Below are 12,619 nucleotides of genomic sequence, written 5' to 3' on the forward strand. Positions count from 1 at the left end.
ATATCGATAATCTCCACAGTAACACTCAGGTTTTCTCTGAGTTACTGCACAATGGTACCTCCAGTACTGAGCCAACAGATATTGCCAACGTAATGGCTGACAGAGTCAGTGCCAACTTTACCCCTCTCTCCCCTAAAGGACCAATCATAATACCAGAGAAATGCCAGGCACCCAGAGTTACTGCAGCACAGGTTAAAGCTGCATTGTCCAAGGCCAACAATACAGCTTCCATGGGACCCAACTATATCCCTGGATGTGTTCTACATAAACTACAAAGTGAACTGGCACCACATCTGTGTGCTGTGTTCAATCACAGTGTCAGCTCAGGCTTTGTCCCTACCAAATGGCACACTGCTACAGTCATCCCTCTCCATAATGGGGGGGGGGGTGACTACAGACCCTGGGAATTATCGCCCCATTAACCTGATGAGTCTGATATTTAAGATTATGGAGCACATCATCATGGATCTAATTAACAAGGATATAGGAAATCTCCAAACTCTAGATCCCATGCAATTTGGTTTTGTGAAAGGTAGACTGTGCCTGCTCAACCTGGATGACTTCTTTGAGTCAGTCACCAGAGCTGTGGATGAGGGCAAGGCAGTTCATACAGCCTACCTCGATCTGGCCAAGGCCTTTGATACCATTCCCCACTCAGGAATTATTGATAAACTCTCCAAACTAGGCATCAACCCCTATATCACTAGGTGGGTTGCAAATTGGCTCACAGATAGAACCCACAGTGTAAAAGTAGCATGCTCCAAGTCAGACTGCTGACCAGTCACAGTGGAGTCCCACAGGGATCGATCCTGGGTCTTCTCCTGTTTGGCATCTACTTCTCAGAAGTCCAAGACAACACGGAGGGACTCTGGCTGACCAAGTTTGCAGATGACTGCAAACTGGGAGCCATTATTAACTCCCCAAGTGATGCAGACATTCTACAGAAAGGCCTCACTGAGACCAATGAATGGTGTCAAAACCATGGCCTTAAGCTTAATGCCAAAAAATGCGTCATCATCCCCTTTTTGAAAAACTCAGCTTCCACTAACTACCACATTGATGGGAGCCCACTGAACACTGAAGGTGTTATAAGAGATCTGGGGACACAGGTTGACAGCAACCTCTCCTTTGACCACCACATTACCACTGTGGTCAGAGTCCTTCTATGTGGCACATCGCATTACCAAGGGTTTTGCATCCAGGAAGAAAGCGGTCATCATCTCTCTCTACTCTTCTCTCATTAGGCCAATCATTGAGTATAATTCCCCATTTGGCATGTATCTCACTAGACACATGCAACAGCTGGAAATGCCAGAAAAGTACCTCACAAAAGGATCCTAGGCCTTAAACACATGTCCTACACAGACAGCCTCAAAAAACTCCAGCTATTCTCTTTGTCATATTGTCTACTAAGAGGTGATCTCTGCTTGACTTACAAAGCCATGTCTGCCCAGCTTTGTTAGAAATGCTACATCTAAAGAAATCCCAATCCCTCCACACCACATGCTCCAGAGACCTCAACCTCATTAGCACCATCAACAGAACGTACTGGAGGGACAGATTCATAACCCAGAGGCTGCCCATGCTATGGAATAGACTTCCCATACATGTCAAGCAGAGCACCTCACTGGCCCTCTTCAAGAGAAATCTTGATGAGTGGATGGGAAATAGAAAGTTCACCCCGGGGATCAGTCCAGTGGCTCTACTTTATAGAGGCACTGGGAACTAACGTTGGACGGCACAATGCCAGGGCACTTCTATGGGCTAGGCTTGTAAAGGGTCTAGGGCCATTAGCCTAGTACACACCTATGAGCCTATGAACCTAAGGAAAAAAATAGTAAGAAACTCTACTACAAAGGATATGAAATAGTATGAAGTAACCCAGTGAAAAGCTTCTTACTGGAAAAGTTCCATGTCCAAATGCAGTAACTAATTTCTGACTAAACTTGCACAAAAATTTAGCTCTGAGTAAAAATGTCTTAACTGCACATCCTGAATAGATATTAACCTGGTTATCTGTGGGAAAAATGATACTCCTTCTTAGGAGTGAACTTACAAGCCATCCTAAGAACTGGATGACTTGCCTTCAAATGATACATAAATTATAGAATGGAATTGATGCAGACACCATTTATAGCCATCTAGATAAAAAATAATCATGGCAATAGAACAAAAAAGTAATAAAACATGGAACAAAGAATCACCTATTGTTAAATAAAGACATAATAGAGAGTAAAAATGAAACCATAAGTATGACATGAATAGATTACAAAATGCATTCAACAACATCCCACATTGATGAATAATGTAATAATGGAATGCTTATAGATGAATACGTTACACCATACATTGATCAGTGATACTGCAGTGACTATGAAACTATGGCAAACCACTTTGAAAGTGGGCCATGATAAATGCAAATTCAAAGGTGGGTAATCCAGGGTGATTATTTGTTACCATTCTTTTTTCTTGCCATTTACCCATTATGTTGTTTATTAATAACCCATCATAGGCTATACTACTCAGACAAGCTCCTCGTGGGTCTGCAGAGTGGTCCTAGCAGCAGGGAACTCAGAAAAGCGACCACTTTCTGGATTTAAATATCTTTGCTTTTTTTCACTTGGAATAGCTTCTGTAGCTTACCCTGAACTAGCTTGAACTGTTTTTTAACTGTCTGCTGCATTATTTTAAAATCTGCACTTAAAGTTACATTTTAGTCGAATTTGATCGAAAGTTTGTTGTTTGTTTGTTTAATTTAACTGTGGAGGCTGCCCACTAAAGTGTGCTAGCCTGTGTAACTAATTTATCACTGTTCCTGCATTTTCTGTGTGTTTCTACCAAAAAAACAAAAAATAATCCTTGTTTTCCCACCTTCCTCGACTAGTTTAGACCAGTTTACAGGCATTGCTGTATTCTGGGCTGTGGTGTAGTTCCTGTGTTGTCCATTACCTTACTTGGATAGAAGGAAGTTTCTTTGCTTACCAGTGGGAGTGGGGAGCCTTGAGCAGCCTATCTGTCCCTGTAGGAAGTGACCTCAGCACAAGAAGCTGTAGTAATTGGTTGTTTTGGACCATTTCTAGCTCTTTTGTAGTTCACTGTTTAAAATCCACGTTTGCACGGCTTTGCATGGTTGTGCACATAGCACAACAAGGTTAAACATTTTCTGGCTCCGCCAAGTCTGCTCTTCAAATTTTCCCTTAAGGAAGCTCTACTCTTAGTATAACCAGACTACTTACTATATTATAAGCCTAGCACTTGTTCTCAATACTTCTCTACTAAGTAAGCACTCTGCATCTAAGTAAAGTACTACATCTACTTACCACCCCTGTGAATATCCACTCCCCTTAAAGGTACAGCACTCCCTTATACAGTTCTAGCATGTCGAGTGGTAGATTACTGGCGTTGCCTCCAGTTCAGCTGGTCAATCTGGATATCTTGAGACAATGCTACAATTGTCTCATGTACACAGACAACCCTCTCCTCCTCCCAACAAACACAAATACATGTGAGAGATGCAACTATATAGCCAAACTGGAGGCTGAACTCTCTCAACTCAGGGCTGGCATGACCAGACAGGAGGAGATGGCAACCACACACACAACAATCCCAGTCCCACATAGACCTACCACAACTGCAAACCAAACACATAAAAACACAAAGACATACTCAGAGGCTCTAATAAAAAACTTACCAAAACAACAGAGGCTCCCAAAGCAGACACTCAAAAATCCACCACCTCAAAACAAAACACATGCAACACATACTTCAATAAATCAGTGTGTCAACCAATCACAGCCCTTAAGGCCAAACACCTTGCCTGATACACTAGTAATAGGTGACTCTATAGTCAGACACACTGATGTCCCGCTGATCAGGCTGAACAAGGAGAAGGTGACTGTGAGCTGTCTATCGGGAGCTAGGATCCGCCACATAACACACGCACTCAAGTCACTCCAAAGCAAGTACAAATATGACTCTGTCATTGTCCATGCTGGTGTGAATGACCTGAGACGTACCTCCCTGGACTACATGAAAAGAGACATAGAGGAGCTTTCCGATTATGTAGCCCAGGCTGGTATGACCCTGACCCTGAGCAGCATCTTGCCCTCACCAAGAATGATACCACAATACAAAGACAAGATGATCAGCTTTAACAATTGGCTCAAGTACTGGTGTCATTCTAAGGGGATCCAATGTCTGTCTGCCTGGGATGATATGTTGGACAAGCCACGCTGCTTCGCAAGGGATGGCTTACACCTGTCACCACTGGGCTTCCGGATATTGGCCAAGGCTCTTGCCACCCCCATAGTGCCTTTTTTAGGCAAGGCTCAAAAGACAAACCCACCTCCTTAGAAAACAATAATGGGAAAAAACTAAAGGTAATGCTGTTCAACGCCAGAAGTCTAAATCTCAAGATGCAGGCACTCGATGCACTCTTCAGCATGGAGAACATCGACGTCTGTGCAGTAACTGAAACCTGGTTCAAGGCTCCTGAGAGCACCCCAGCATTACCAGGCTATACCTCTTATCATGCTTTTCGGCTCCAAAACCCGGGTCGAACCACAAAGGGAGGGGGAGTGTCCATATTCATCAAGGACACCCACACCTCCAGGTTAGTAGCAACACATGAAGCATCAGAGACCATACAGGTGCAACTAACCATAGGCAAAACTGCTATACAACTGGTAGCATGTTACAGACCACCCTCCCAATCTCAAGAACTCCACTCAGCCTTCCTGAAGACATTGGAGGATATGAATGTATCACAAAATACCATCATACTGGGAGACTTCAACTACCCAAACATAGATTGGGTACATTATTCTAGCCCTAATACCCTAGCCCAAAGGTTCCTGGAATTCATAAATTCAAATGCACTGGAACAATTAGTCACCTCTCCCACTAGGGAGATAATATACTAGACCTGATCATCACAAACATGGGGACAAAATGCTCCACACCGGAGGTATACCCCTCACTAGTGAGATCTGACCACAAACTTATCACCCTGGATATACATATCCCACCTCCACCCCCAGCACAAAAGACCACAGTGAAAAACTTCTCAAAAGCAGACTTCACTCTTCTTAAGACTGAGATGGTATCCTTTAAGCCCACTGTGCCAGTGGATACCACATCCCACAATGCCAAATCCTTCACAAATGCTTTCTATGGACATCTCCAAGAATGCATGGATCATGCAATCCCAAACAAATCCAAGTCCCTCTCCACCAAAGGTAAGCGTCCTGTCTGGTGGACCTCAGCCATAAACAAATTGTATAACAAAAGAAGGAAGCTACTGCACGCCAGAGCAAAATCCCATGAAGGGAAGACATCTCTGATCAACATTAGCAGAAAACTACATTCTCTCATAAAACATCCAAGGCCAACTTTGAGAGAAAAATCGCTAAGGACACTAAAGATAACCACAAAGCCTTCTTCAGCTATGTTAGAAACCTGGGCGGAAACCCTCAGATATGCTCAGAGTTGGTTCACAACAATAAAAAATACACTGAACCCACAGATATTGCCAACATTCTGGCTGACAGGTTCAGTGCAAATTTCTCCCCTCCTTCACCCCCAAAAGAAGAAATACTTATCCCAGCTGAATGTAATTGCCCTGTCATCTCAGATGTCCAAGTGAGAACCGCCCTAAACAAAGCAAAAAACACAGCATCAATGGGACCTGACGCATAAAAATGCTATTTAACCTTAGCCTTACTTCGGGATATGTACCTGAACACTGGCGTACAGCAACAGTGGTCCCACTCCACAAGGGGGGTGCCTCTAGAGACCCTGAAACTACCCCCATAAGCTTAACCAGCCTGGTCTGCAAAGCTATGGAAAGAATCATTATGGAACTCATAAACAGAGACATAGGGGACCTACAGACACTTGACCCCACCCATTTCGGCTTTGTAAAGGGCAGATCCTGCCTTTTAATCCTGGCTGACTTTTTTGAAACAGTCACTAGAGCCATTGACGAGGGCAAAGCAGTCCATACAGCATACCTGGACTTGGCTAAGGCCTTCGACACAATACCCCACTCAGGCATCATAGATAAGCTCAACAGCTTAAATTTAAACCCTTATGTCACTAGATGGGTTGCAAACTGGCTAAAGGACAGAACCCATAAAGTTAAAATTGCTGGAGCAATGTCAGACTCTAAGCCAGTCACAAGTGGTGTCCCACAGGGATCTGTCCTGGGACCCCTCTTGTTCGGCATTTATTTCTCAGATGTTAAAGCAAACACGGGAGGGCTGTGGCTGACAAAGTTCGCAGATGACTGCAAAATAGGCGCCATAGTCGATACACCAGCAGACACACACATCCTACAAAAAGGCCTCACAGAAACAGACAACTGGTGCCGGAGTCACGGCCTTAAACTAAATGCCAAAAAATGTATAGTCATCCCCTTTGGGAAAAACAAAGTACCCACAAATTATCACATAGACAGCAACCCACTGAGTACTGAAAAAGTATTCAGAGACCTAGGGACCCAAGTCAACAGCGACCTCTCATTTGATACCCACGTTGCCAAAGTGGTTAGAAAAACATTCTACCTTGCACACCTCATCATGAAGGGATTCACATCCAGATCCAAGGATGTCATTGTACCCCTATATTCCTCCCTCATCAGACCCATGATTGAGTACAATGCCCCATTTGGTATGTACCTCACCCGGCATTTGCAACAGCTGGAGAGACCACAAAAGTACCTCACCAAGAGGATCAAGGGTCTCCAACATATGTCTTATTCTGCCAGACTAAAGAAACTTCAGCTCTATTCAGTATCATACCACCTGCTCAGAGGTGATCTCTGCCTGACGACAAGGCCATGTCCAATCAGGATCTGATGGACATGCTCCACCTCAAAAATCCAAGTCCATCAGGACCACGAGAGCTAAAGACTTAAACCTCGCACAAGTATGAATAGGACATGCTGGAGGGATAGATACATATCCCAGTGGCTTCCCCTGCTTTGGAACAGGATCCCAGTTCGTATTACGCAGACGCCCTCACTGACTCTCTTCAAGAGAAATCTTGATGAGTGGATGGGAGATCGTAAGTTTACCCCAGGGGTCACATCTGTGTCACTGCTAGACAGGGTCACAGTAAACTAATTCTATTATATAAGGGGACCTTCATTGTGTCACTACTAGACACAGTATTCTAAATTTATTCTGTACATTTTTGTACCATTTCATGGGGTGGCAAATGCCACATCACTATGGCTAGGCTTACAAATGCCCCAGGGCAGATAGCCTAGTACTATACTATGAAACTATGAAACTATGAAATAAATTAATAGATTTACTTATGGTTACAGTGTAACTTCTAGAAATCAACCTTGCTAAAAGTCAGTTCATCTGCTTTTTGTGGATGATTTAAAATTGCATAGTTCATCAGATGAGGATATGAAAGCACAGCTATAAATGGTTAAAACTTTCTCAGATGATACAAGAATAAAAATTAGTCTTGATAAATGTGCAAAAGCAACATTTAAAAACAATATCTGCAGTAAGAAAACATATCAACCTGTTTCAGGAAGGCGAACAGGGGGAATACATAAATATTTGGGAATAGATTAAGGTAATCAATAAAACATGAGCAAATGAAAATATAGCCTAGTAAGGAATATTTCAGATAACTAAAGCTAATATTGAAAACTGTCTTGACATGTAGAAATATAGACCAAGCTATAAATCAAATAGCTCTTTATGTTTTACCTTACATTTCTGGTGTGATTGACTTTCCCCAGACATCACTGAATCAGTTGCAAAAGAAAAAAAAGGAAAAAAAAAATCATGCATAACAAATGATAAATAAGTACCAGTGCATACCCAGATTATATATCCCTGGTCTAAGAGAGGTATGGTCCTTCTTGAAATTGATTACATGTATAGGTCTGCAATTGTGGGACTGCATATATATTTGCTGACTTCATCTGATCTGCATGTAGTAACAGTTCTAATGCATGAAGAGAAGAAGCCTAAGATGACATCTTTGCTTAGTCTTTTATCATCTTTTATTAAATAAAATTAAATGTTATTAATAAATCTTTTACTAAATGCCTGTATAGGAAACTACTCATATTTAGTTCTGTTTAAATCTCAATTTCTTCACAAAATAACACATAGATTGAACAAATCTCTCATGCCAAATGCTTATGTATATTCATAGCTAATAAATTATCCTCCAAGAAACATAATGACTATACAACCTCAAAAACTCTCCAAAAGTTGATTATATTATACAAATCAAAATTCTGCCTATCATAAACATCACAAGTAAATACAATCTAAACTCTGTGACTACCTACATTACTTTATGCCTCATCTAGCCTTACTAATACATCAAAAACTACTCTACATAAGTAGAACAAACATACCAAAATACACTGCTAATGTCCCCAACAAAACTCATCATTCCAAACAATTTGTAAGGTTAATTGGCTAGAGGTAACACATTTTAGCATTTAGTCAGTTAAAAACAACATATACAATTCTATATGAATTCAGCAGCTGCTTACCTAAATATACATGTTTTATTGAGACCTCATATCTTAGACCCAAAAACCTCCCACATGTTGTCAGATCAAACAACCAGTTTGGTGACTTTCTGTCCTCATATAATCAGGGTCTGAAATTCAATTCTCCTAGATGTCACTCATAAGAGTAAACATAAAGCCTTTCTATATAATCTAAAAAAATACCTGTTGTCCACTTGGAACTGTCCTTGTAGCTGAACTGCATCTCCATTCATCCTACCTTCACCTCCTATCCATATTGGCCTCTCCCACTCTTCCTTTACCTTCTTTAACCACTATACTATCTACATGTTAACATTATATTTAGCTGTTAATGTATATCATTGGTATATATATTTGTAACCTTCATTATTTTGTATATGTTCTTAAGAATGTCCCTGTACAGTAGATTTTCTGCTACCTCTGCATTTACCTGTGGAGCTTTTCTCCCTGGGCCTCCTCTGCAAATGGGCTTTTAGGTCGGGTGTAATATTCCAGGTCATCAAATGGAAATAAATAGTTTGGAAGATGCACTTCTGAAAAGAGTGGGAACATAAATCAAATCAGAAGTAGACAAAATCAGACAGCAACTGGAAGTGCCAACAAGGAAAGGAAATAATAAAGAAACATATGAGAAGAAAGTGAATGGAAAGGAAATTGGAAAGCCCACAAATATAATGGCAAGTATAGAAAACTCCTACAACAACCATGTGTTGACCAAAATTTGATACAGGAATGGTTACAGGGATGTGAATTTGAATCAAAGATGAAAGGCTAATAATGGCGACCCAAGATAATGTACTACTTACACACGGGTTTACAAAGTCTATTGAAAAAGTGGGAGAAACACAGAAATGCTGGTTCTGTAAAACAGAACTGGAAACAATTGCACATCTTGTTGCTGAGTGTGATATAGACATGGCTGAGGGTCTGTAAACTGAATGGCACAGTAATGTGGCAAGACTTTTGCATTGGGGATTATGCAAATATAAAACAGAAGTAGTTGAAAAGCAATGAAAGCATGAACGACAAAACAGTATCAACACTTACGAAATTCAGATCACATAGGAGCAAAAAAACCAATATTTGAGAAAATAGATGCAATAAAAATAAAGTAATCAGAGAAAAAGATAAAATAGCATTAATCATTGAAATGGTTATACCCTGTGACTATAGTATTATGTGTACTGAGAGGCTCAGTGTGATAAGCTATCAGGAGATGTAAGCAGAAACAAGTGCAATGTGGAAGAAAGATATCCAGACAGTTCCAATAATAGCAGGAGGAGCAGGACTAATAAAAATAATTTACAGTCATACTTAAATGTGTTACCAAATGTATAACTCCTTATGAAATCCAGAAGGAAACAGTTTTAGGTACATTATGCATACTGAGAAGAGCTTTCTTAGCAAATATTAAAGACTGAAGCAATACTAATTTGATGAACTCTAACCATCCCCCATTTAGGAAAGGGGTCCATTCTCCTCACAGTGGTAGAAACCCAAAACATTAGGAGGCATTGAAACACTAAGTTACAGTTACAATGCAATGGTGGCAGGATGGTGTTCCTCCTGTACACCCATGTCATTTGAAATCTATACATTTATACCACTTTAAACAAAATTACTGCTCTGGCTGGGGTCAGCAGTCCATCTGTCAGAACCAGAGAGAGTGAAATAGCTTCCATACTGCTACTTGCAAATGTTGGCTACATTAGCAAAGGACATACCACTTACATGCTGGTATTTCAATTTTAAGCAAATGCTTGCAATTAGGCAAGGTATATGTTTTTTCTCCTCTCTGCTAAGGTGGCACTGCCTCCTCATCTTATCCATAAGCCTAGCCTTGCTGCTATTCTATATTTCTACAGTGTATATAAAATGTTTACACACCACTATTAAAATGCCACATTTTTGTGATATAAAATAATGAGACCACAATAAATCATTTCAAAACTTTTCCCACTCTTAATGTGACCTATAACCTGTGCAATTCAATTGAAAAACAAACAAATCTGTTAGTGAAAAAATATAAAAAAAAAAACATACAATATGCTGGTTGCATAAGTGTGCACACCCTAAACTAATACTTTGTTGAAGCACCTTTTGATTTAATTACAACATTCAGTCTTCTTGGGTAGGAGTCTATCAGCATGGCACATCTTATCTTGACAATATTTGCCCACTCTTCCTTGCAGAAGCACTCCAAATCTGTCAGACTGCAAGGGCATCTCTTGTGCACAGCCCTCCTCAGGCCACCCCACAGATTTTCTGTTGGATTGTGGTCTGGGCTCTGGCTGGGCCATTTCAAAACTTTAATTTTCTTCTGATGAAGCCATTCTTTTGTTGATTTGGATGTATGCTTGGGGTCATTGTCATGTTGAAAGGTGACATTCCTCTTCATCGTCAGCTTTTTAACAGACGCCTGAAGGTTTTGGGCCAAAATTGACTGATATTTGGACCTGTTCATAATTCCCTCCACCTTGACTATAACCCAGTTTGGGCTGAAGAAAAGCAACCACAAAGCATGCTACTGCCACCACCATCCTATACCATGGGGATGGTGTTCTTTTGGTGATACGAAGTGCTGTTTTTGCGCCAAATGTACTTTTTGGAATTGTGGCCAAAAAGTTCAACCTTGGTCTCATCAGACCATAATACATTTTCACACATGCTTTTGGGAGACTTGATGTATTGTTTTGCAAATTTTAGCTAGGCCTGGATGTTTTTCTGTGTAAGAAAATGCTTCCGTCTTGCAACCCTACCCCATAGTCCAGACATACGGAGAATATGGGATATTGTTCACACATGTAGTACACAACCAGTACTTGACAGAAATTCCTGCAGCTCCTTCAGTGTTGCTGTAGGTCTCATGGCAGCCTCCCTGTCCAGTTTTTGCCTTGTCTTTTCATCACTTTTGGAGGGACGTCCAGTTCTTTGCAACGTCACTGTTGTCCCATATTTTCTCCACTTTTTGATGACTGTCTTCACTGTGTTCCATGGTATATCCAATGCTGTGGAAATATTTTTGTACCCTTCTCCTGACTGATGCCTTTCAACAATGATATCCCTTTGATGCTTTGTACACTCTCTACGAGCCATGGCTTTTGCTGTAGCAGGCAACTGAGTAAATGTCGGGAAAATCCTTCTAGGACAGCTGAACTTTATTTGGGGTTAATCAGAGTCTCTTTAATTGATGGCATGTGTGTACCCAAGAAGACTGAATGCTGTAATTAAATCAAAAGGTGCTTCAACAAAGTATTAGTTTAAGGGTGTGCACACACAACAAAGTATTAGTTTAAGGGTGTGCACACTTATGCAACCAGCGGATTGTACGTTTCTTTATTTTTTATATTTTTCCCCCTAACAGCTTTGTTTGTTTTTCAATTGAATTTTACAGGTTATAGGTCACATTAAAGGTGGAATGATTTATTGCGGTCTCATTTTTTTGTATCACAAAACCTGGCATTTTAACGGGTGTGTAACGTTTTTATATCCACTGTATCTCCACCTGGGACTCAGAGAATATCCTCCTCACACCAGCATGTCATTCCACCCTCTTCTTAAGGAAAGTTAAAGAAGTAGAGACTACTCATTCTTATCCTATCCCAAGACAAATCCAGTTGGGACACAACTTGCTTTGTGGACATGGGCCACCTGGGCTGTAGTTAGCACTGCATCCCTCTATACTAACAGAATTGGATGGATTAGTTGTGTTATTGTTCAGAATACTATTCTCATTGGTCACATTAATGACCACACATATGTTGTCTCACAGGAGAAAACAATAATTAAAGGCCCTTCTGATAGAAAACATTCAGACACACTGTAAGAGTTTCTTGATATCTATTGGTTTAACAACTCTCTGGATAAATATGTCTTCTCAGCCAGGATAAACCCAGATTTAAAATATAAAAGAAATTCAAGAATTAATGACATAATCTTTTTACACTCCCATACTTCATTAGTTGTACAAATGCATATTAGACCTAGGATACTTATGGATCATTCCAGATTACTTAGAACTTTCTTAGATTTCTTCCCTTCAGAAGGAAATTCAGGATAAATAAAAGTGTTCTTGAATATTTGAAT

The sequence above is a fragment of the Protopterus annectens genome, chromosome 4.part0 (genome assembly GCF_019279795.1).
Source record: "Protopterus annectens isolate FY-2018-M chromosome 4.part0, PAN1.0, whole genome shotgun sequence".
Lineage (NCBI taxonomy): Eukaryota > Metazoa > Chordata > Ceratodontiformes > Protopteridae > Protopterus > Protopterus annectens.